At 39.1% G+C, this 21932-nt stretch overlaps 1 pseudogene across 2 annotated transcripts; it reads right to left on the bottom strand.

The window, feature by feature from the left end:
• Positions 1-2452: 2452 nt before the first annotated feature.
• LOC149558167 (arogenate dehydrogenase 2, chloroplastic pseudogene) lies at positions 2453-17180 on the bottom strand (annotated as a pseudogene). Of its 2 annotated transcripts, none has more exons than XR_016364995.1 (2): positions 16972-17180; positions 2453-4248 (listed from the first exon to the last, which is right to left on the bottom strand). The product of XR_016364995.1 is annotated as an arogenate dehydrogenase 2, chloroplastic pseudogene, transcript variant X1 (transcript). The 2 variants fall into 2 exon arrangements; XR_016364996.1 differs by having other exon boundaries at positions 2453-4254; positions 16972-17172.
• Positions 17181-21932: the final 4752 nt, after the last annotated feature.

Here is a 21932-nt window from a genome sequence, read left to right as displayed (position 1 = left end):
CCTCACAGCATTGTTTTAGTAGAGTTTGGTGCTCATCCTCTCAAACTTGTTGTTATTTTTTACTTGATTTGGTTTCATCGGCTTCATGGTTTTATGGAGACAGGGGCTGACCGACATAGATACTCTTTTTTGGCATATCGTTCTTCGATGGAGATTATGAGATCTGACACTTCTGCTAGATCAAAATGCTAGTATGCTCAAGCCACCTCTTTGTTGGGTTCGATCGGGATTGAGATTGATTGTCTTCCTCCATATCAGTTTTCGCTGGATGCCCCGGCTCATCTTTTTCCCTCTCGTCAGGAGTTGAATGAGCATGTTAGATAGGATATCTATAGGCAGTATATTACCACTACTTGGTGTCATCCCCTAGGTGGTTTGCGACCTAAGATGGCCTTCTATGCTGAGAATTTTCTTGTTATTCAGGATGGTATTGTTGTTCGCCCTGCCTATCTTTACCAGCGTTGAAATCATGCATTACGGTTCTCTTTGGGCTCTTTAGGGTTGGTTCTCATCGTCTCAGGGCTCGGACTGATCACCATATGGATCAGGCTGATCGATTATGCCAGTTATGCACTCTAATGGAGGCTGAGACCGAGACTCACTTCATATTTCGTTGTCCTCATTACTATGAGATCAGAGGGAGATTCTATTGCCTCTTTAGATAATGTTCTTCTCTCTCGATGTTCTTCAGTTATATTGATTAGCGGTGTTTAGCACTTTATCTTCAGGAGGCCACCCATCTTCGAGAGAATACCCTGCAGTCCTTTCATCAGAGACGGACTTCTGATCAGCTCATTACCACATTTTTCTCTCCCTTGTCTCCTCTGCAAGGTTTAAAAAGGCCTTCCACTACTTCACATTCCAGATTTGTCAAACATTGTACGAATCTCTACAAGCAGCATTAGTCCTATAGGGGTTCTTCACGGCATCCGAAGACTATGGATTGTCCACGGACGTACCTCTCTATTATAGATTTCTTTGTGACATTGAAGGACCCTTAGTCCTTACCTTGTATTTCTTTCTTCTTGTTGTTTTGTTTCATTTTCAGTCACCGTTTGGTGCCTTTGCTTTGCTGGCTCTTCTATTTGTATGCTCAATCCCATAAACCGTTTTGGTTTTTCGTGGACAATAATAATTTTATCTTATCTTCGATGATATATTTGGCTATCATTTTAATTTAAATGATTGTTTATAGGCATGGAAAAGTGAGCTTTGGCACTTGAACTCAAGACTCGCCCAGAGCTTCTTTGATTATTGCACTGAACACAAATGTCTGATGGTAAGACATAAACACCTACCTTTAGCAACACAAAATGTAAAATGTCTGTGAACCATTCACACTATTCATGAGATCTGGATTTCTGCGAACCACTACTCATGAAGCATGAGTCAATGAATTACACAATTGAATTCTCATAGCAAAATCGCAAATTGACTTGTTGTGAAAAATATCTCCTGTTTATCAATTGTAAAATGTCCTATTGGACAGTGTTAAAGAATCCCTTTATGCTATTTTTGTGCTTGCAACCAATATAAGAGACATACTTCCAAAGTCCATCGGCCATGGGACGCTCAATGAAACAGATAAATCCACCGAGGTGGATCTCAAATAAGAATAATTGTATCGATCTTTCAAATATCAAGCCACTACATTTCATTCATTTTGTTCCCGGATACAACCTTCCTTGTGTTGGGGATTTTCATCTAAATTTCATAGCTCGGGTCAAAAACACATAGAGAACCTGGCAAAGAATGAAATATGGTGGAAACACATCATCCTAGGTAGTGACAACCATTTCATGGACAAGGTATAACACTATAATGATCATAGCCATAAGCATGACCACTAGCAAGTTGACAGAAAGTTACACTAGAAATGAAACAGAGAATATTTGGTGTCCTGAGGACAAATTCCATGCAGTTTCATTGGTTAAAAATTAAAATTTAAGAACCTAGAAGCCAATTTTCTATGTGAAACTTGCATGGAAATCAGAAATGCACGTAACAAATCAGATTAGATGGATGTACTGAAAATTAACAGCTACACAACACAGAATGCTTTTCTGAATTTATTGTAACGGCTGAGTGCAATTATCTAGATTACGGTATATATATTTTTGTCCCAAACCGTCTAGAAATGTGGCAGCCACCTGCCACTTATAACTGATGGATTTTTCGTTTATATATTTTGCATTCAAAAAAATCAATCGCATGATGGATTTTGTCACTAATGTATTTTGCATTCAAAAGAATCAATGTTCTTGCAATAGGCTGCATGACTTGAACGAGTCAAGATTGATATATTATTAAAAACATTGCACAATATACTTTGAGAAATACTATTATTAGTTTTACTGGTGATCTGTTTATTCCCTTGTGGTAATTAAAATGTATACCACAATAAAAAGAAACAATACAAGACAAAACATATTACAAATTAATAAATACCTAGTTTTGAGGGTAAAATAATTCAAAATTAGAGACATAGGTAAGGTCATGGGAAATGTTCGTGAGAATTTTTTAACAATTGTCTTAAAGAAACAAATCCCTGTTTTTTCAAGGGAAAAGCAGGTGGTTTTGAAGGGCATTCAGAACCCTTAACAAAATGCTGCATAACATTAATAAGAAAGCTAAGCGGCAGCAAACAGAAAGCCCACAGCAAGTCACCAAAGAAACTAAACAAACAAAGAACAGGATCAAAAGGAACAAACAAGAAAGACCTCAGCAAACAGCCTCGGTCCTCTAAACCACACGGCTGAGCCTGATTAATTAAGAAAGGCCTCAGCAAATAGCCTCGGTCCTCTAAACCACACAGCTGAGCCTGATTAATTAAGAAAGGCCTCAGTAAAACCACACAGCTGAGCCTGACCAAGTTCTGAAACATGAAAGAATCAAACTCATTCACATTTTTATCCTTGAGTGGGGCCACCCTCAAGGCCTAAAAAATCGTTTTAGTGTTGAAGGAGGTTCACCTCAAGGCCTCAACCGATTCTTCAACATGGAGGACCCTTGAGGAGACAAATCTCTGTTACGCTACAGATCAGAAAGAAATTGCACAGCACTAGTTGGTTTTAAAAAAGACATTTTCATTATTTTGTTCTTAAAGGAATAGTCATGTCGGAAGAAGTAGAGTTTTGTGGATCCACAACAGTTGAACTTTGCTCGGGTATTTCTTCCCTGGTAACCCCATCAAATAACTGTGTTCTTAAAATCTTATGCAAACGCCCTACAAGCTGTTTTTTTAGGGCATCAAAAGCCATCTCCAATCTCTCCAACTGCTCTGTTGCATTGACATTGTACATAAACAAACCATAATAAAGATCGAAGCTGTCACTAGCGGTGTTCTCAACAATTCGAAGTAATGACTCATATCCTTTAGTATTTATTGGGGTGGATTCCAAATTCAAATTCGCTAACATCCGCCCAACAGTGTGTGTAATGAATTGAGTTTCAGCAGCATGGCGATCATGTTCTGCACAGGACATCTCAACCATCCTGCAGCCTTCTTTTGCAAATATATTTAAAAACTGCTGACAACGCTCAGCTCTCAATCCTTGTCCAATCCTAACTTTATCATATACCAAAGGAAGACCGCTCCACCCAGCTTTCCCACTCTCAGGCCCAAACATTGGATGGGTGCACAATATATCAAATTCAGAGGGAAGCACCTGTAAAAATAGATTGCGTGGAAACTCTTTGACCGAAAGGACATCTACAAATAATGTGTTTCTCTTTAATCTTTGAGTTGGTAACAATCTTAAAACAGACTCTGTTGAGATGATAGACGAACATAGTAATATAACCTCAGGATGCTCCTCACAAAAATCATCTTGGTCCATGTAAAAGGAAACACCCATCTTCTGTGCAACCTCACTATGATCTGTTCGAGAATAAGCCAACACAGTATGGCCTTGCCTGGCAATGGTCTTGGCAAGAAACTGACCAAAATTGCCAAATCCCACTATGCCAATCTTCAACTTATAATTGTTCTCGACCTCATTAATTCTCTTGGATTCATAATCAAATGGCTGTGCAGCATCCATAGCTATAATTTTCAAATGCCTTGGAAGGCAACTCTGTGTTCCATTTTGTTTCTTGTTCTTAGAAACAAAAACTATTGACTTTGTGCATCCTACTCTTATCGACGTTAAAGGCTGTCTAATACTAGAACAGGTCTGCAAGGAACAAAACGAAGCAGTGGAAAGTTTGATTAAAGCAGTCATCTCCAACCTTCTTCAGTTCTTTTCACTGCAGCTTCAAATGAACAAATGAGGCTGTCAGACAGTTACAAATAACTTAACCATACAGACAAATGACTTCTTCTATACTTTCCACTGCAGCTTCATATGAACAAATGAGGATGTTAAAAAGTTAAATATAGAAATACAAATGTAATAATTGTTAAACATCAACAATAATTACTTCAACTGATGCTATACATCAACAATAATAACTTATTAAAGAACTATCAGGGATTCATGAAGAAAACAAGATGAACTAGAAAAGCAATAACCTAAAATTTAGAGCCATATAGGGCAAATTTATCACTGCCAAAAACATTCAATTATAAGATGAACAAGAAAAGCAATAACCTAAAATTTGGAGCCATATAGGGCAATTTATCACTGCCAAAAACATTCAATTCTTCTCTATCAAATTAACAAATAAGGCTATGACCCATCCAACTGGAAAAAATCTTCATTGAGTCAGAGTGCAAATGCTCAGTGGAGAATCTTTGAGCATCTGGTGGTGTCTAGCCAAGACAAGAACAGAATCGGGGAGATTGTTTTTAAGGACATTCATATGTCTCTAATGCGTGAAGAAGCTCAAAATGGGGGAGTCGTTGATTAGGATGAGTTTAGTTCCACGTCAGAAGATTCAGAGGCTGAAATGAGTTTCATGGATGATGGTGGTTCGGCTACACCAAGATCTCTCAAGAAAAGAAACCTTCTGTAAATAAGGCTAATACAGGAGGTCAGAAACAAAGGGGGCATAAATCGGTCCAATAGTTGCTGGAAGAGGCAGGCAGCATTAAGGGTCAGAGAAAATTGAGATCCGGGAGAGAATTGTTCTCCCCTGAGAGCAATGACGATCCTATCATGGAATGTCAGGGGCTGTCATGCCCCTGACAAGAGGTGCCTGATCAAGCATTATTTTGATTAGGTAAAGCCGGAAGTGGTTTGTCTGCAAGAGACGAAGTTGAACAAAGAAGCTGCTGCTAAACTCTTAGGAGTTAGGTTTAGATGGTCTGGATGTTTTGTAGAAACTGTTGATGCTTTGGGGGGATTGGAGATTATTTAGAATCCTCGTACAGTGAAGATTGAAGGTATGGCAAAAGCAAGGTATTGGCAATTGGTGAAGGTTCAATTTCTTTTGACAGATGTTTCCTTTACATGATGAATGTTTATGGTCCTTCAAGAACGGAGGATAAAAAAGAACTTTAGGACAGAATTTCAAAAGTGTTGGATGGTATAGATCAAGGTGCTTTTATTCTGGCTGGGGATTTTAATGCAACTTTAGAAGCTTCTGAGAAAAGAGGTGTGTTAGGACAGATTAATAGGATTCAATCAGACTTTCAGGATTTTGTTACTACCAATGGTTTATGTGAGGTTAGCCCCAAAAATGGTTTGTATGCATGGAAGAACAGAAGGATGGGTTTTTCTAATATTGCAGGAAGGCTGGATCATTTTTTTCAGGGAGGAGATTGGCATGCCATGCAAGTCAATTTTGAAGCAGAAATTTTACCTTTAACAGTGTTGGATCACTTTCCGATCTCTTTACAGTTGGTGAAGGATTCTACTCCCCCCCAGAATCCCTTCAAGTTGGAAAAATGTGGTTTCAGGAGGTACGATTCTATGAGATGGTGAGAGATTGGTGGATAGATGCCCCGAGAGTGGTAGGTAACAAGGGCTTCCAAATTTTCAAGCAGTTGCAATACATTATAAGAAGACTTAAAGAATGGAACAAGGAACATTTTAAGAACATTTTTTCTGAAAAGAGGATTGTGGAGGAGCGTTTAGAGGCTTTGATTAAAAAAATTATCAAGGTATGGATTCTGTGTATTTTGAAACTGAGAAAGATCTTAAGCTGCAGTATGGAGAGATTTTGGCAAGGGAAGAGGTCTTCTAGAAACAGAAGTAACGAGAATCTTGGCTAAAGGCTGGAGAACGGAACTCTGCATTCTTTCACTGCTCTGTGAAGATGCGTTGCTCAATCAACAGAATTTTCAAAATTGAAAAGGCAATGGGGCAGATTTATAGGCTCGCTGTTAACTTCTTCTCAGATTTATGGAAGGAAAAGGAACTTGTCAACGGTGGTGGGCAGGATCAGCTCTTAGAAGTGATTAATCTCAGTCTGTCAGAAGAGGAGGACAACATGTTGATGGAGCCAGTTCAGTTAAAGGAGCTTAAGTCAGCAGTTTTTGGTCTAGGAGGTGACAAATCTCCAGGGCCTAATGGCTTTCAAGGATTCTTTTGCCAAAAGTTTTGGGATGTTTAAAGCTGGATTTATTAGGTGTTGTTGATAAATATAGGGCTTGTGGTTTTGTTTTCAAGGATTTTAACAACACTTTGGTGGCTTTGATTTTAAACAAGGAAAAGGTGGAGGCCTTTGAGGACTTTACACCAATTTCGTCATGCAATAGTGTACAAAATTATCACTAAAGCTGCAGCAAACAGATTAAAGAAAGTTCTCAACAAACTTATTTCGCCTGAATAGAGTGGATTTACCCCGGGCAAATACATTGCAGAAGGTATTATAGTTGCACGTGAAGCGATTCGCTCCATTAAGTCAGATAATAGCTATTCTATGTTGTTGAAATTGGATAATAGGAAGGCGTACAACAGGGTGGATAGAGGGTTTTTATACAAGGTGTTTGAGAGATTTGGTTTCAATCATAGATGGATAAACTGGATTAGAGGAATGACGGATGGTTATTGGGCCTCTATTCTTGTCAACAGGAGTCCTCAGTGATTCCTTCCTACTTCTTGGGGACATTGGCAAGGCAATCCTATTTCACCATTTCTATTTATTTTGTTAGCTTAAGTGCTGGGTCGACTCATCCCCAAAAAAAGAGAGTAAGGATTGTGAAAAGGTGTGGCTTTTGCTAGGGGTGTGGATCCTATATCACATTCTCAGTTTGCAGATGACACATTCCTGATGGGGGAAGCATATTTGAGGGAAGCTAGAGTGATCAAGCAGGTTTTGGTTGCATACAAAAAGGTGTAGGGGCAGGACATCAATTGTTATAAATCAGAGATTTTATTTTTAAATGTTGAAGAGAATTTACAGAGTAATATAGCTGCGATTTTGGGGGTTAGAATTGGTAAGCTTCCTGGAAAGTTGCTAGGTGTTTCTTTATTTTCTGGGGCTGGAAGGGTTAAATTTTGGAATTGACTGGTAGAGGGATGTCCTTGAAGGATGGAGGGATGGAAAAGTAGGCAGTTCACTCTGGCGAGCAGGATTACTTTGCCAAAGTCTGTTCTTTCTGCATTACCCATTTATTCGATGCCATGTACTTGCATTCCAGTTAAAATCATTAGGCAGATTGAGCAGCACATGAGAAGTTTTTTATGGAACAGATAAAATCCCACTTCTGACCTTGGATCAAGTTTGTAAACAAAAAGAGTGTAGCAGGGCGGAGCTGCAAAGTTAGAGGTTAATGAACAATGCCATAGGCGCTAAGCTTGTTTGGGAGATGTACCAAAAACCACAGCAGAGAAGGGTGCATTTTCTTCAGAAGAAATGTTTCGATAATGAGATAAGAGAACGTATTTTGACAATTGAGGATCCTCCACGAGGTTTGGGTTTGTGGAATTTTACGATTAGTAGCAGGCATATAATTACAGAGCATGTTCCTTGGCCATTTGGAAATGGCAGTAAGGCAGATTTTTGGGATGATTCATGGGAAGGATTAGATAAGCTGTCAAATAATGTGGGAAATCCAAATGTTATTCAAGTGTCAAGACAGAGTTGGGGATCAAAGGTGCGGAACTTTATGGATCTGGTGTGTAGAGGGGAAATCTGCACGTGAAAAGATCCTCAGGAGTTGGGACTCAATAGAGCAGAATTGAATGAGTTCTTTAATCTCCTTAGTCAGAGAAGTGTTACTTCAGTTGAGGAAGATGATAAGGTTAACTCAGTTGGGTGTGGCTCAAAGAGTGGTGAGTATTCTGTTAGATTGGGTTACAGATTATTGGAGAACGAAGACCATAGAGAGGTATGGGCATCAAGGATTTTCTGGAATAAATTTTGTCTAACTAAAGCTGGGCCATTTTCTTGGTTGGTTGGCAGAGGAAAGATTTTGACCAATGAAAGGCTGCAGCGCTTAGGTGTTGAAATAATGGGTGTTGCACACATTGCATAATATTGTTATATTGTATTATTTTATTTTATTATGTAATGTTGTATCTAGGAGCACCTAGATGGACGTGCAACATGTAAAGATTCCAATGAAATATTCTTGATGAGTTGTATTGTAACATTGCGATAATATTTTACATAATTATTTAATATTGGAAAAAATAATTAAATGCCCAATATTAAATGTGGGGTCAGAGGGTTAGGTAGCACATGGTTTATGTAATACCATTTGGTGGTTTTGTGGGACTTGCTACTATATAAGCAGCCACAAGGGTAGTTGTTGGTGTGACAAAGAGAAGACAAAAAGCAAGAGTCCAGCCGGACAAGACTTGACAGGTTAGCCAAGGGAGCATTTGTGAAGGTTGAAAGCATGGCATAAGATGTGTAGATTCATGCTTATTCACATGGATTGCTCGGTTGTGGCTATGTCTTTGAAAGCTTCCATAGTTGTATTGCAATGGTGTTTTTGTTGAATAATACATGGCGATGGATGCTTTTGGAGGCTGGGTTTTTCCCTCAATGAGGGTTTCCCAGGGTATATCTTGTGTCACAATTTTTGTGAGTGTTGTCTATTCTCTTGCATGTGGATTTTAATTCCGTGTTTATTTCAAATCTATTATGGGTTATGTGGAAACAATTATATTCTTTATTGCAAGCTTCCGTACATTAGGCTTTGCTATGCCTTTGAAATGTTTTTTATGTAACAAGGCAAAGGAGAACATAGATCACCTACTCCTCAACTGTGAATTCTTACAAAAATGTTGGGAACTTGTTCTTAGCAGGTTAGGGTGGGAACTTGGGAAGCGCCACTGTCATATAAAATTAGAAATTGGTTAGTTTCTTGGCCTTTGATTAAGGAGAAACTGACATTCCCAGCTATTTGGTTCTTGACTCCTCTCACAGTTTTGTGGAAAATCCAGAAGGAGAGAAATAGAAGACTTTTTCAGGAAAAGAAAGAAAGCTTAGATCGCTTCTTGCATCGGTTGGAAAGAGCAATTTCTGAATTGGTTAGTAATGCAGCATCTCAGAATAACGTTTCAAAGGTTCATTTCACTCGGAATATTCTCACATTGAATCAAGGTGGCCCTTGACCTTTTCCAGGCCTGTTCATTGACCTGTGAGGGTTGATCCCCTGATCCTGGGTGTTGAGGCTGCTCGGTCACCTCCAGATAACGGTTGGATGGAAGTCAACTTTGACAGTGCTTCAAGAAAGAAATTCAGGGCAGTGTGGTGCCGGGTGTATTATCAGAGATGATTTAGGAGACATTCAAGCTTTATGTGCAAAAGAATTGCCAGAGGGAACTAACAATGTGGGGGAGAGTTTAGCTACAATTTTTGCCATTAAACTAGCAAGGAAATGTGGGGTCAGGAAAATTCATTTGCAATGAGACCCACTAACTGTGATTAATGGAATTGTGAAAGGGAGTATGGGTGCTTGGTTCCTGAAAAAGTTTATTAGAAGAATCAGGAGGCTTCAGGAGAATTTGAAGATTTCAAAGTGTCTCATATACTTAGAGAAGGTAATGTCATTGCAGACAAATTATCAAACATTGGGGTGGTGCTTCATGAACAGAACAAAGATGAGATTGTGGAAGACTATAGCAGTTTAAATTTAAATAATTTTTATTTTTTTCTTTTCTTCTACCGTTCTTATTCCTCCTTTTGTCGATGTTTGGGAGTAGGGTAGGGGCTTTGATTTTAATGATTGGTCAAAGTTGGTGGTGTTTCTGATCAGTCATGAGGAGGAAGTGAAGCAATTGGAAGCTGAGAGGTGCAGAAATTGGCAACTCACTCCGATTTCTGCACCCCTCAGCTGAAAATTTTGACTTTTAAAAAGTGTTTTTTTGTTGTCTAATTTGGTCAGTTCAACCCTCCAACCCTAAAAGAGATGGCTAAAAAGGCCAAAAAGGATGGTTTATATGTCAATTGTGCATTTGTGAATGAAAAAGAGAACTTTCTTATAGAGGAATTCCAAATTGACAATAGGTGAAATCCAAATTGACGATTATAGAAGAATTTCTTTACAAAAGCTATTGAAATCTTTGAATCCATAAATGATAAATATGAATCTTAACTTTTAATATAGCTTGGTTAGAAATCCTCTAACCAATACAAAATAAAAATTCAGGCGACTGCACTTATCTCTGATGATTACTTTCATTCTCAACCTGTCTCCTTAATCCAGAAATATCTTCCATTGATGTGGCCAAGCAAGTGTATCAAATTGAATGTATGGCTAAATGATGCAATTAATATCCTTTTGAACTGAAACACGTATATGGTGGTGTAGTTTTTTTTATCTTGCTTTACTATTAGCATAGTGGTGTATGAACCTATTTGCTGCTGCATATACACATACACATATTTTTCAAAACATATGTTTTTGTACCTACAAACCCAAAACGAACTGAGCTGACCTCAGATAATTTTTGAACAAATTTTGAACCCTGATTTCGAACCCGGCTCTGAACCCAAATCCAAACTGGCAACTTAGATATTAAAGTAGAAAATTATAGATACATTAAAAAAAATGTCATATTAGAGCAGCCAACAACTAAGTTGCTCTTTTTGACATCTGAGTAGCAGAAAATGTATAACTTAATTAGAATAGACTGTCATATTAAAGTAGAAAGCTATAAATACATTAGAAAAAATGTCATATTAAAGCATCTTAACCTGTATTTTCAAGTCTTGATCTACAATGGTCATTGCCTGAATAGACTTACTTGGGGTTATATGCAAACCACTGCCAATAATCCCACATCAATCAATGTCCCAAAGGTGAGTTGAAAAACGACAGCTGCGTCAGAAACCAGAACTAAGGCTGATAAATATTTAAACAAGACAAGCACCTTAAAATAGTAACCATGATGGCTTGCTAATGGTCTTCATAGGGTTAATCCTATCTGCAATCGAAGGGATAGATTGGAATGGGAGAAGCCTGAAAATGACCGGATCAAGATCAATTATGATGGGGGCATCCCAGGGCAACCTGGGGTCATCAGGGGCTGTGTGTGAAGCTAGAGATGCTACAAGCTACATACTGGCAGTTGAGTCAAAAAAACTGATGAATGGCACAAACAGTGAAGCAGAAGCCCAAGTGGCCATCCTAGCAGTGTAGATGGCTAATCGTAATTGACTCAAAGTGAATCAATTTCATCTTGAAGGTGATTTGCAGATTATTGTGAATGCCATTGCCAATGAACAACCACAGGTTTGGAGAATAGATAAAACTATCAGTAATTACAATAATCCAGAAAAATCTGGTGACATTTTGCTATTTCAAAATATCACATGTATATAGAGAAGGCAACTCCTTTGCAGATTCACTATCCAAGTAGACAGTGACTGTCATTATGACATGTAGGCATCTTGTGTGCTGGTGTATCACCCAAGTTGACAGTTTTTTGACATACCTTGGGGTGGCAGCAGGGATGGCAATTTGAGATGAATGGATTTATGAAGGCTTGATTACAAGAGCTATGGTATTATTGCAGATTCGCTATTCAAGTTGGCAGTGACTGTCATTATGACATGTAGTAATCATGCAAGTTGACGTATCACACAAGTTGGTGGAGTTTATTGGCATACCTTGCGGTGGCAGCAGGGATGGCAAATTGAGATAAGTGGATTTATGAAAGCTCGGTTACAAGGTATGATAGTATGCGAAGTACAGGTGTTGCGTGCACACACTGCCCATGACTTGGCTTTACAAAAAGAGGAGAGATAAATGGCATTTTCACATTCATTTTTGCGGAGGTGATCGAGAATTGAGAAAAGGTTCAAGTGGAGATGTAAGCAAACTTCAATTTGAAGGCAACAAAATAGAAAATGTTGTTTTGGAGAAAATTTCCAAATGAGCAGTTGAAGATTGTCTTTACAACAGATGATGCCATCTTCCTGGTCATGGTGAGAGGGTTACAAGGGAGTGAATATCTATTTGCAGAATACAGATACCACACCAACACAGATATCTCTTCAATACTTTGTGCATGGAAGTTGTTGAACATTGGTGGTATGGAGGAGGTCAGAAGAGTTGTGAATAGGTGTGTCAAATTGGAATGGAGGGAAAATTTTGGATGCTGTTCTTCAATTTTATGAACTAGGCAGGGGCTTCATCCCAGGAATTGGTGATTGGATTCGTGTTACGGGTAACCCTAGCTACATCCACCCTTTCATCCTGTAGTGAGTGGGAAAAAACGAAGAAGGGACAAGAGTGGAAGCAAGGAGAATGTGGCAAGTTATGTGCGGTTACACCACAAATTGGGAGCTTGTTATACAGTGACGCAGTGCAAGGTAGGAGAATCCCCAATGGAGATGTCCTAGCCCCCAGCAAATAACCATGCAGCAGAAACACAACAACAAGAAGCAATAACACAAGATCTGATACCAAGTAACAACTCTTTATTTATAAAATAATTGTTACATGCAATGTCAAGATCTGATACCAAATCACAACTCTTTATTTATAAAATAACTGTTACATGCAATGTGTCGGGCTAATAAGGCCTTCCCAATTACGGCCAAATACAAAGTAATTACAATAACAATTCTGCAAGATCCCTCAAGATCAACCCATACACTAGCTAGTCCAGATCCACACTTTGTTAGAAACTTCTAAAATCTCAACTTGTGCTCACAAGCCACCAAGCAACCTCCTTGTTTCTAAACCACAGCAATTAGCTCTTCTCACAAACTCACAACTCTACCACAATCCTGCTGTAAACAGCCTAAAATTCGGCACTCTATCCACAGACTCAGGAAAACTCACTCCTCTAGCTTCCTCCTTCTCTCCAAGCTTCTACTAAGAAGAGATCACCTTCAAGCTTGATTAGAAATGCTCATATTTCTTGCTTAAATAGGCACTTACCATTCAAGATATTACAAACACAACCAATGTGAGATAAAAGGTAAATACAACTATCTTACAACGAATATTAAATTCTCACCCAAATAGAACTAAGCACCACCATGTGGCCCAACAAATATTAAATGCATGATTTAATAAAATGTCCACAAACTTCTAGAATTCCACCTACACACCTCAATAAATGGAATGACAACCATTTTTATTTATTTTTCTATTTACGCCACCTATGCACCTCAAAAATAGAAATTCCTTTTTTTTCTCTTTTTCCCTTTTTATTTTTTTATTTTTTATTATTTCTCTTCTAATTTTCATCACTTTCTCTCTCCTCCATTTTTTTTAATATAAATTTTCCCATGCAAGATGCTAGTACATCAAACTCCCCACATAGAAAAGAAAAGTGTGTCCCACACTTTGATGCCAAAAGAAAGATCTACAACCATCTTCATCTTCACCAAAGGTTTCCACCTCAACAAGGACAAGAAAACCAATCTGCACATCATCCACATATGCATCACTTTGTCAAACACTAGAATCTCAACCACCCAATCAGCATGCTCACTCCCAGGAACAAACTGAACATAATACTCCATCAACAAACCCTCATTCACATCAGCAACTAATGAATCCACACCAACAGCAACAAACTCCATATTAGCAACAATATATAGATCTCCATCAACACATTCCAAACTCACAACACTAACGATCTCATTGCCCTCAACAAGATGCTCTGCAACATACAAGTCATCACTAACAACAACTAGATCATCCACAACCAAGTGCTCCACAATCTCCATGTCGGACTCAACCAACTGATCATGAAAACCAACCTCCATGCCAACATCAACAAGGTTTGAAATATCCTCAGCAATAGCCTCAAGTTGCTCTGCAGGTTCTACATCAGGCTCCACAAACTGATCAACAAAACCACCCTCTTCCACCTCGACCTTGCTATGCCATCTTTCATGAACAAGTCTCTTAACTGGTCAGACAACTCTCTTCCGGATCGGTTTACTCCAACTCCACAAACATCCATGAAATGCTTTCCTCACCCCGTCCTTAACTCGATCAGCTAAGCTAGCTTCAAACCGAGTAGACATCTCAGAAAACCTCCTCTCCACCACATCACGGAGATTCGTAATCATCTCAGGGTCCAATCCTCTCGGGGCCATCTCCCAAGATCTTCGTAAACCCTCTACAACAAATCCTTCGCACGCTCCTTGTGACAACCTTGAATTATTTGCAAGTCAAATCGCAACCTGCCACCTCGCATGAACAATCAAGAACCACATCACAAGTCTAGGACCATGGATCTGCAATCCATAAACTCTCTACGATCATGCCTCAACAAGATCAACCTTCCATCTTTGCATCCATTGATCCATTTGCATGTCCTCCCAAGGTCTTGGTGCAAACTGCCTCAGCTATGGCGATCTGTCTACACGCTCAGGGACAACCTTCGCTCTGATACCACCTGACGCAATGCAAGGCAGGAGAATCCTCAATGGAGATGTCCTGGGCCCGAGCAAATAACCACGTAGCAAAAACACAACAACAAGAGGCAATAACACAAGATCTAATACCAAATCACAACTCTTTATTTATAAAATAACTATTACATGCAATGTGTCGAGCTGTAAGGCCTTCCCGGTTACGGCCAAATACAAAGCAATGACAACCACAGTTCTACAAGATCCCTCAAGATCCAACTCATATACTAGCTAGTCCAGATCCACACTCTGGTAGAAACCTCTAAGATCTCAACTCGTGCTCACAAGCCACCAAGCAACCTCCTTGTTTCTAAACCTCAGCCACTAGCTCTTCTCACAAACTCACAACTCTACCACAATCCTGCTATAAACTGCCTCACATTTGGCACTCTGGCCACAGACTCAGGAAAACTCACTCCTCTAGCTTCCTCCTTCTCTCCAAGCTTCTACTAAGAAGAGATCACCTTCAAGCTTGATTAGAAATGCTCATATGTCTTGCTTAAATAGGCACTTACCATCCAAGACATTACAAACACAACCAATGTGGGATAAAAGGTAAATACAACTACCTTACAACAAATATTAAATTCCCGCCCAAATACAACTAAGCACCACCACGTGGCCCAACAAAATATTAAATGCATGATTTAATAAAATGCCCACAAACTTCTAGAATTCCACGTACACACCTCGATAAATGGAATGACAATCATTTTTATTTATTTTTCTATTTAAGCCACCTATACACCTCAATAATAGAAATTCTTTTTTTTTCTCCTTTTCCCTTTTTATTTTTTTATTATTTCTCCTCTATTTTTCATCACTTTCTCTCTCCTCCATTTTTTTTATATAAACTTTCTCGTGCAAGATGCTCCTACATCATACAATCTGGGCTGATGAAGGAGGAATTCAACAAGGCAAACCTCATACAAATAGGCAAACTATTGGAGGGGTGAAGGTATAGCCAACACAGTGAACCAGGTACTGATGGGCAAGGAAATGGGGCAAATGAAGGAGCAAGAAGGGCTCGAGGCCGAGGGTGTGGAAGGGGTTGAGGTGCGAGAAACAATGTTGGACGAGGTCTTGCCATGGGATAGGCAATGCTGCTCAAGGACGGAGAAGAGCACAAGAAGAAAGACAGGTCTGAAGCTGATGATGGCTGGGACTCTCGGTTTAAAGTTTGTCATACATGACCATATGGTTTTTAGCTTTTTTCTTTCTCATGTGATAGGGACAATCTTTTTGGTTTGGCATGTGGGTGGATGTCCTGGTTATTATAATTTTAAGTCGGGAGTGGCAATTCTTTGTTTAGATCATAAACCATGTGATATATGTGTAATTAAATGATAGACATGTGCATAGATGTATAGGTGTATGGACAACAGTGGATTTTTTGACACGATGACTATGTCAGGTTACAGGGGTGGTAACTGTCTTTGGGCAGAGAGCATTTTGACTGATATTATGTATGTAAATTACTAAATTTCAAATGCTGTTTATAAAAAAACAGTACCAAGCAAAAAATAGTAACCATGAAATAATATCATTTTTCCACTAATTGTATATCGGAATTAAGTCAATCTTCAGAATCACCTTCCAAGAGTAGGGATTCCCAAGAACCCATCTCTCATTAGGATGAATAATCTAATAATGTTCCCTCTCCGATTCTTGACTATCCATGTAACCACAAATCATAACACCATCCATACTCAAAACCTGCTTATCCATAGAATTTCTATGACACGCACATAATGGGATAACAAAATAACTTATAAGCGAGCTTAATTACATACCTAGTAATGAGAAGTAGTAACTTATTGTATAATTTGACTCTTGCAGATATCACCTTGATACAATGAATGTTACATGAACAATTTATTGGCATGTAATTATCAAATAAAAGCAAATGAAGATTAGCTCAAAATTACAATTAAATTATAGTTTTAAAAATTTATTAAAAAAAAAAAAAAAAAAAACCTTAAAACTTCTAAATCGCACACAATACATGCAGAAGCTCAAGCCACGGCTGCAATAAAAAAATAGAGATAGAAAAGCACAGAGATACAGCGAAAAGGACCAACAGTTTCTACTTATTCCAAAATTTCAACGTCAAAAAGCCTAGAAACTCCCTTTGACCATCAAGGATAAAGATCTACAAATTCTTTTGAAAGAAGTAAAAGAAATCTATCCCATGGCCACCAAAACCCTTGAAAACCCATGGCGAAGAAAGCCAAAAGCAACAAGATTTACCTCGAAATATGCAGAACAGTTGTCGTAACTCATTCAAACCAATATCTCTTCTTCTGCTAGGACAAATTAGACACCATTTCAAAGGAATTTTGTGTGAAAGCAAATAAAAAATCATTAAAGTGATATAATTGATATTAGTTTTCGACGTCCAGATGATGCGCTGGGTATGACAGATATTCGTTCATTGCGGGAGGAAACCCTCAAAATGTAGTAATTGTCAACGCCGTGTTCCTTTAGGGACCGTTTGGTTGCGGAATTAGAATGGAATTGGCATTTGGAATTCTGAAAAATTTCTAATCCACTGTTTGGGTCCGTAAAATTGGAATTGGAATTGAAAAAAAAAAGAATTTGGTAATTGCCCATTTACCCCCCGAACCTCGGATTTGGTCTTCCATCTAAATAGGTGGAATTGCTTTAATTCTCATTTTAATTCCAATTTGGTCAAAATGAGCATTACACAATAATTGAAATGAAATTTTTTTTTAGGTCTGCCTAACCTATTTTGTTTCCCTCGCAATGTAAATCTGGTGAATTTCAAGCTCTTTCAAGCGGCATTGGAAGATAACACTTATTCTAACACAAGAGTCGTTCTTCACCTGATCGCCATGTCCATGGCCAAGCCCTTCATTTACAAGATTGTGGATGCATGTGAACGGTTGGAAAAGGCTTATTCACTCATGTTTCTCACTAAGGACAAGCTTGTAGTTGTTTGTGATCCCCATGGATTTTGACCCCTAGTCATGGAACGATGCGACAATGGAGTCATTATTTTTGCCTCTGACACTTGTGCTATTGATCTGCTTGAGGAAAACTATGAAGGGGAAGTGAATCTAGGTGACATAATCAGCATAAAGCATGCATTTTCAGTAAATCTGAGCTGATACCGATGGAATTAATAGTCTCTTCTTGTTTCCTTACAAGAAGTCAAAAGCATGCATTTTTAAACATGTTTACTCCTGCTCTTTTTTGACGCTTCTTCTACGTCTTCTTGTCTTGGGTGAAAGTTGCTTTTCCACATTTTTCATTAGTCTCTGTGGCAGCATCAGTCAAGTGAGTTATCTTGAGTCTAGGGGTCCTGACTTGAAAAGTTTGTACTCCCCATCAACAAGAATGGATTGTTTCTCATGTGTTTTTTCTTCTGATCTTGGGCAGTAATGGGGAGGCTTAGATCTAGTGCTTATGTTTCCTATATCATTGTCTCAGATTATAGCTTCGGTTTGGGTTCTACAAACATGCTGAGAAGGGGGAGCTTGGTATTCTGATTTTACAAATCCGCAACCAAACAAAGGAAATGTGTATTCTCACAATAAACTCTTGTTGAACCAAACGACCCCAATCAAATTCTCAAAATCATAATCGAGATTTCAAGTTCCAGAATCCCAAATCCATGATTCTGGATGCCAATTCTCCAATTATATTCCAACAACCAAACAGGCCCTTAAGAGATGGACGGAGATGATCGATTGTTGAATTTCGTTGTATCATATGTTAAACTAGCAATTGCACATTAAGGTGCAATGGGTACGGGTAAGAGATATAAGATCAATTAGCATAAAAATTGGATGTATTTTGCATATATTTATAGATTTAATAAGGGTAAATAGGCTAACTTTTTTTTTTTTTTATAAATAGTCATTTTCTATTAATAAATAATATACTAAGATTATAATTCACAAAAAAGGGTTGGGGGATACAAGATCACCCTGCGAGAGTTTACACAGTTGAAGCCAGAATCAACAACTATTCATCAAAAAACCTTATAAAAGCAACTCTTAGGTAGCTAAAGCAGTGCCAGCTAAGGGGGGTGGTTCATCCCGATCATGAAATCCTCAATCATCCTTGGGATTGGCAAGAAAGCTGGGAATAGTCTAGTCATCAGCAGCATCATCAGGGGTCTGGTCAGCATCCTTTGTATCAAGCCGCGGAGGTGAGATGGCCAACTCTAGGCAAAAGGGCCACTTTCTAGAAACCACCCACCGAGAACCAGGAGGAGGAGTCGAGGACCAGCCAGTGCCACCACAGAGCAAAGAAATCAAGCGATGTCACCATCCACCATTGCCACTGTTGGGAGAGCGATGGTGGGAAGCCTACGAATGCGGTGTGTATGAGCAACAACCTGAAGAATTGTGCTCTTGGCGGCAACTTTTGGGCAGCGTGGTATCAACTGAGGCATTTGGAGGAACTCTAGCAACAGTACAAGGGTTTGAGGAGCTCTTGAAGGTGGGCCACCTCAAGGGCCACCTTGTTTGCTTATACTTGAATCTACATCATTACATTATTACAAATGCATGCCTTAGTGTACATAGCAATATTTATATCAAGAAAATTGTGAGTGAAAAGAACAACATTTCTATCTTTCCACAGAGTGAACAAAATCTTCATCCTAAAGGTATGTTAGATCTGGGTAAATTTCCTAGGGATCCTGAGGGAATCACCCAAAATAAACATATGCCAAAAAAAAAGTTTAGGCCAAAACGGCTTCAAAAAATCATGAATCTAGTGCCAATAATTTTGAGCATGTCTATAGAACCAAAAAATATGCTAGAAAGACTTTAGTTGGCCACAAAAAGGACACCTAGGATCTAGAACCCTAATATGCTTAAGTCGAGGCACAAGGGGAAGACCTTGAAAAGCCAAGCACCAAGCAAAATGAGCAATCTTGGGTTCTATAATGGCACTCCAAATAGTGTCAAAGTGTTTTCTCCATTGAGAAAGGAAAGAGTGTAAGTGTCATCTCTAATTGAGTGTATCCATCATCGGCAAATGGGGAGAAAGCCATCTATAACCCAGACTTGGCTTGTAGCTCATGAAAGGAGTGGCAAGATACCACTTCCAATCAATCCACCAAGGTTTAACAAATTGGATACCAACTTTATGAATTAAATGACTTGGAATTGCAAAAAGCAATAATTCAAAAGTCTACCAATCTAAACGAGCAAGATGATACTAGACTTGCATATCCTCCCAAGATCCGAGACTCATGAAAGCCCTAGAGAATAGAGCTTTAGGAGTCTTGCTTCGTTTGGAAAAATACAAAGCACTAGCACCTTGAGTCTTGGCTAGAGGAATACCCTGGATAGAAAATAGGGGAGACCACCAAATGTTCTATTGGTTCAAAGAGAGTCTATCATAGAACTCATCACTAGACCAGCGAAGCCAAGGCTTACCAACTTTCCATATGCTCTTGATAACAAAAGAGCCATGTATGTGCACGATCTCCCACATGATGAGAAGGGTTTGAAAGCCAATCCCCTTCCATGCAAGTCTGTTAACAAGAAACCCAGAGGAAATGCAATGTTGAACCAGAATCTTCCAAGCTTCATCTTCGGTGATGGCATGAATTATCCATTTGGCACATAGAGCAAGGCCTTGTTTTTGTGTGGAGAGAAGGCCAAGGCCTCCAATATCCTTGGGGAGACAACAAAAGTCCCAAGTAACTCTATGAAATCCATGGTGGTTAGAACCATAAGCCCAAAGAAAATCATAGAGAAATTACTCTAATTTATGATAGGAGGCTTTTGAAGGAGCCCAACAAGAAGAATAATAGACACATGTGCATAGCTGCAAGAACTCTAGAGAAAATCTGGAATTTACCCACAAGAGAAAGTAGTTTCATGAGCCAATAATCCAGCTTTTTTGTAATCTTGGCAAGCATAGTGTTCCACAGATCCAATGGCGACACTTGAAAGGCAAAAGGAATGCCTAAAAAGTAGAAAATCTCCCCATAAGTGACCCATTTCCATTCAAACTTGTTAAGCCAAGGTGGAGCTGGCACAAAAGATTAGCGACAACAGAGCATTTTATGCCATTGAATAGCACAGCCAGAGGCTTGACAAAAAGTGTCAAGGCAATTCAAAGCATTCTTGATGTTTTCTTCATCCTCCAAAAGAGTGAGAAAGGAATCATCAGCAAAATGATCATTGACCAACTAGGAAGAGGATTTTGGTAAAGAGATGCCATGAACCAAACCTAAAGACACGGAGTGGGCTAGAAAATAGCCAAACCCTTCAACAACAAGAACATAAAGCATCAAAGCCAGAGGGGGAGAAAGCCATCTATAACCCAGACTTGGCTTGTAGCTGGTGAAAGGAGTGGCAGGATACCACTTCCAATCACTCCACCAAGGTCTAACAGATTGGATAACCACTTTATGAATTAAATGACTTGGAATTGCAGAAAGCAATAAGTCAAAAGTCTATCGATCTGAACAAGCAAGATGATACTAGATTCGCATATCCTCCCAAGATCTGAGACTCATGGAAACCCTAGAGAAGAAAGCTTTAGGAGTCTTGATGCCTTGTTTGGAAAAACACAAAGCACTAGCACCTTGAGTCTTGGCTAGGGGAATACCCTGGATGGAAAACTGGGGAGACCACCAAATGTTCTACTGGTTCAAGAGAGTCCATCACAAAACTCATCACTAGACGAGTGAAGCCAAAGCTCACCAACTTTCCATATGCTCTTGATAACAAAAGAGCCTTGTATGTGCATGAGCTCCCACATGATGAGAAGGGTTTGAGAGCCAATCCCCTTCCATGCAAGTCTGTTAACAAGAAACCCAGAGGAAATGCAATGTTGAACCAGAATCTTCCAAGCTTCATCTCTAGTGATGGCATGAACTATCCATTTGGCACATAGAGCAAGGCCTTGCTTCTATGTGGAGAGAAGGCCAAGGCCTCCAAAATCCTTGGGGAGACAACAAAAGCCTCAAGCAACTCTATGAAAGCCATGGTGGTCGGAACTAGAAGCCCAAAGAAAATCATGGAGCAATCGCTCTAATTTCTGATAGGAGGCTTTTGAAGGAGCCCAATAAGAAGAATAATAGACATGCATAGCTGCAAGAACTCTAGAGCAAATCTGGAATTTACCCGCAAGAGAAAGCAGTTTCATGAGCCAATAATCCAGCATTTTTGTAATCTTGGCAAGCACAGCATTCCACTGGCAACACTTGAAAGGCAAAA

This window comes from Cupressus sempervirens, chromosome 5 (genome assembly GCF_028749045.1).
Source record: "Cupressus sempervirens isolate cs-2001-9-10 chromosome 5, ASM2874904v1, whole genome shotgun sequence".
Lineage (NCBI taxonomy): Eukaryota > Viridiplantae > Streptophyta > Pinopsida > Cupressales > Cupressaceae > Cupressus > Cupressus sempervirens.
This window is presented reverse-complemented; position numbering and strand designations above follow the sequence as displayed.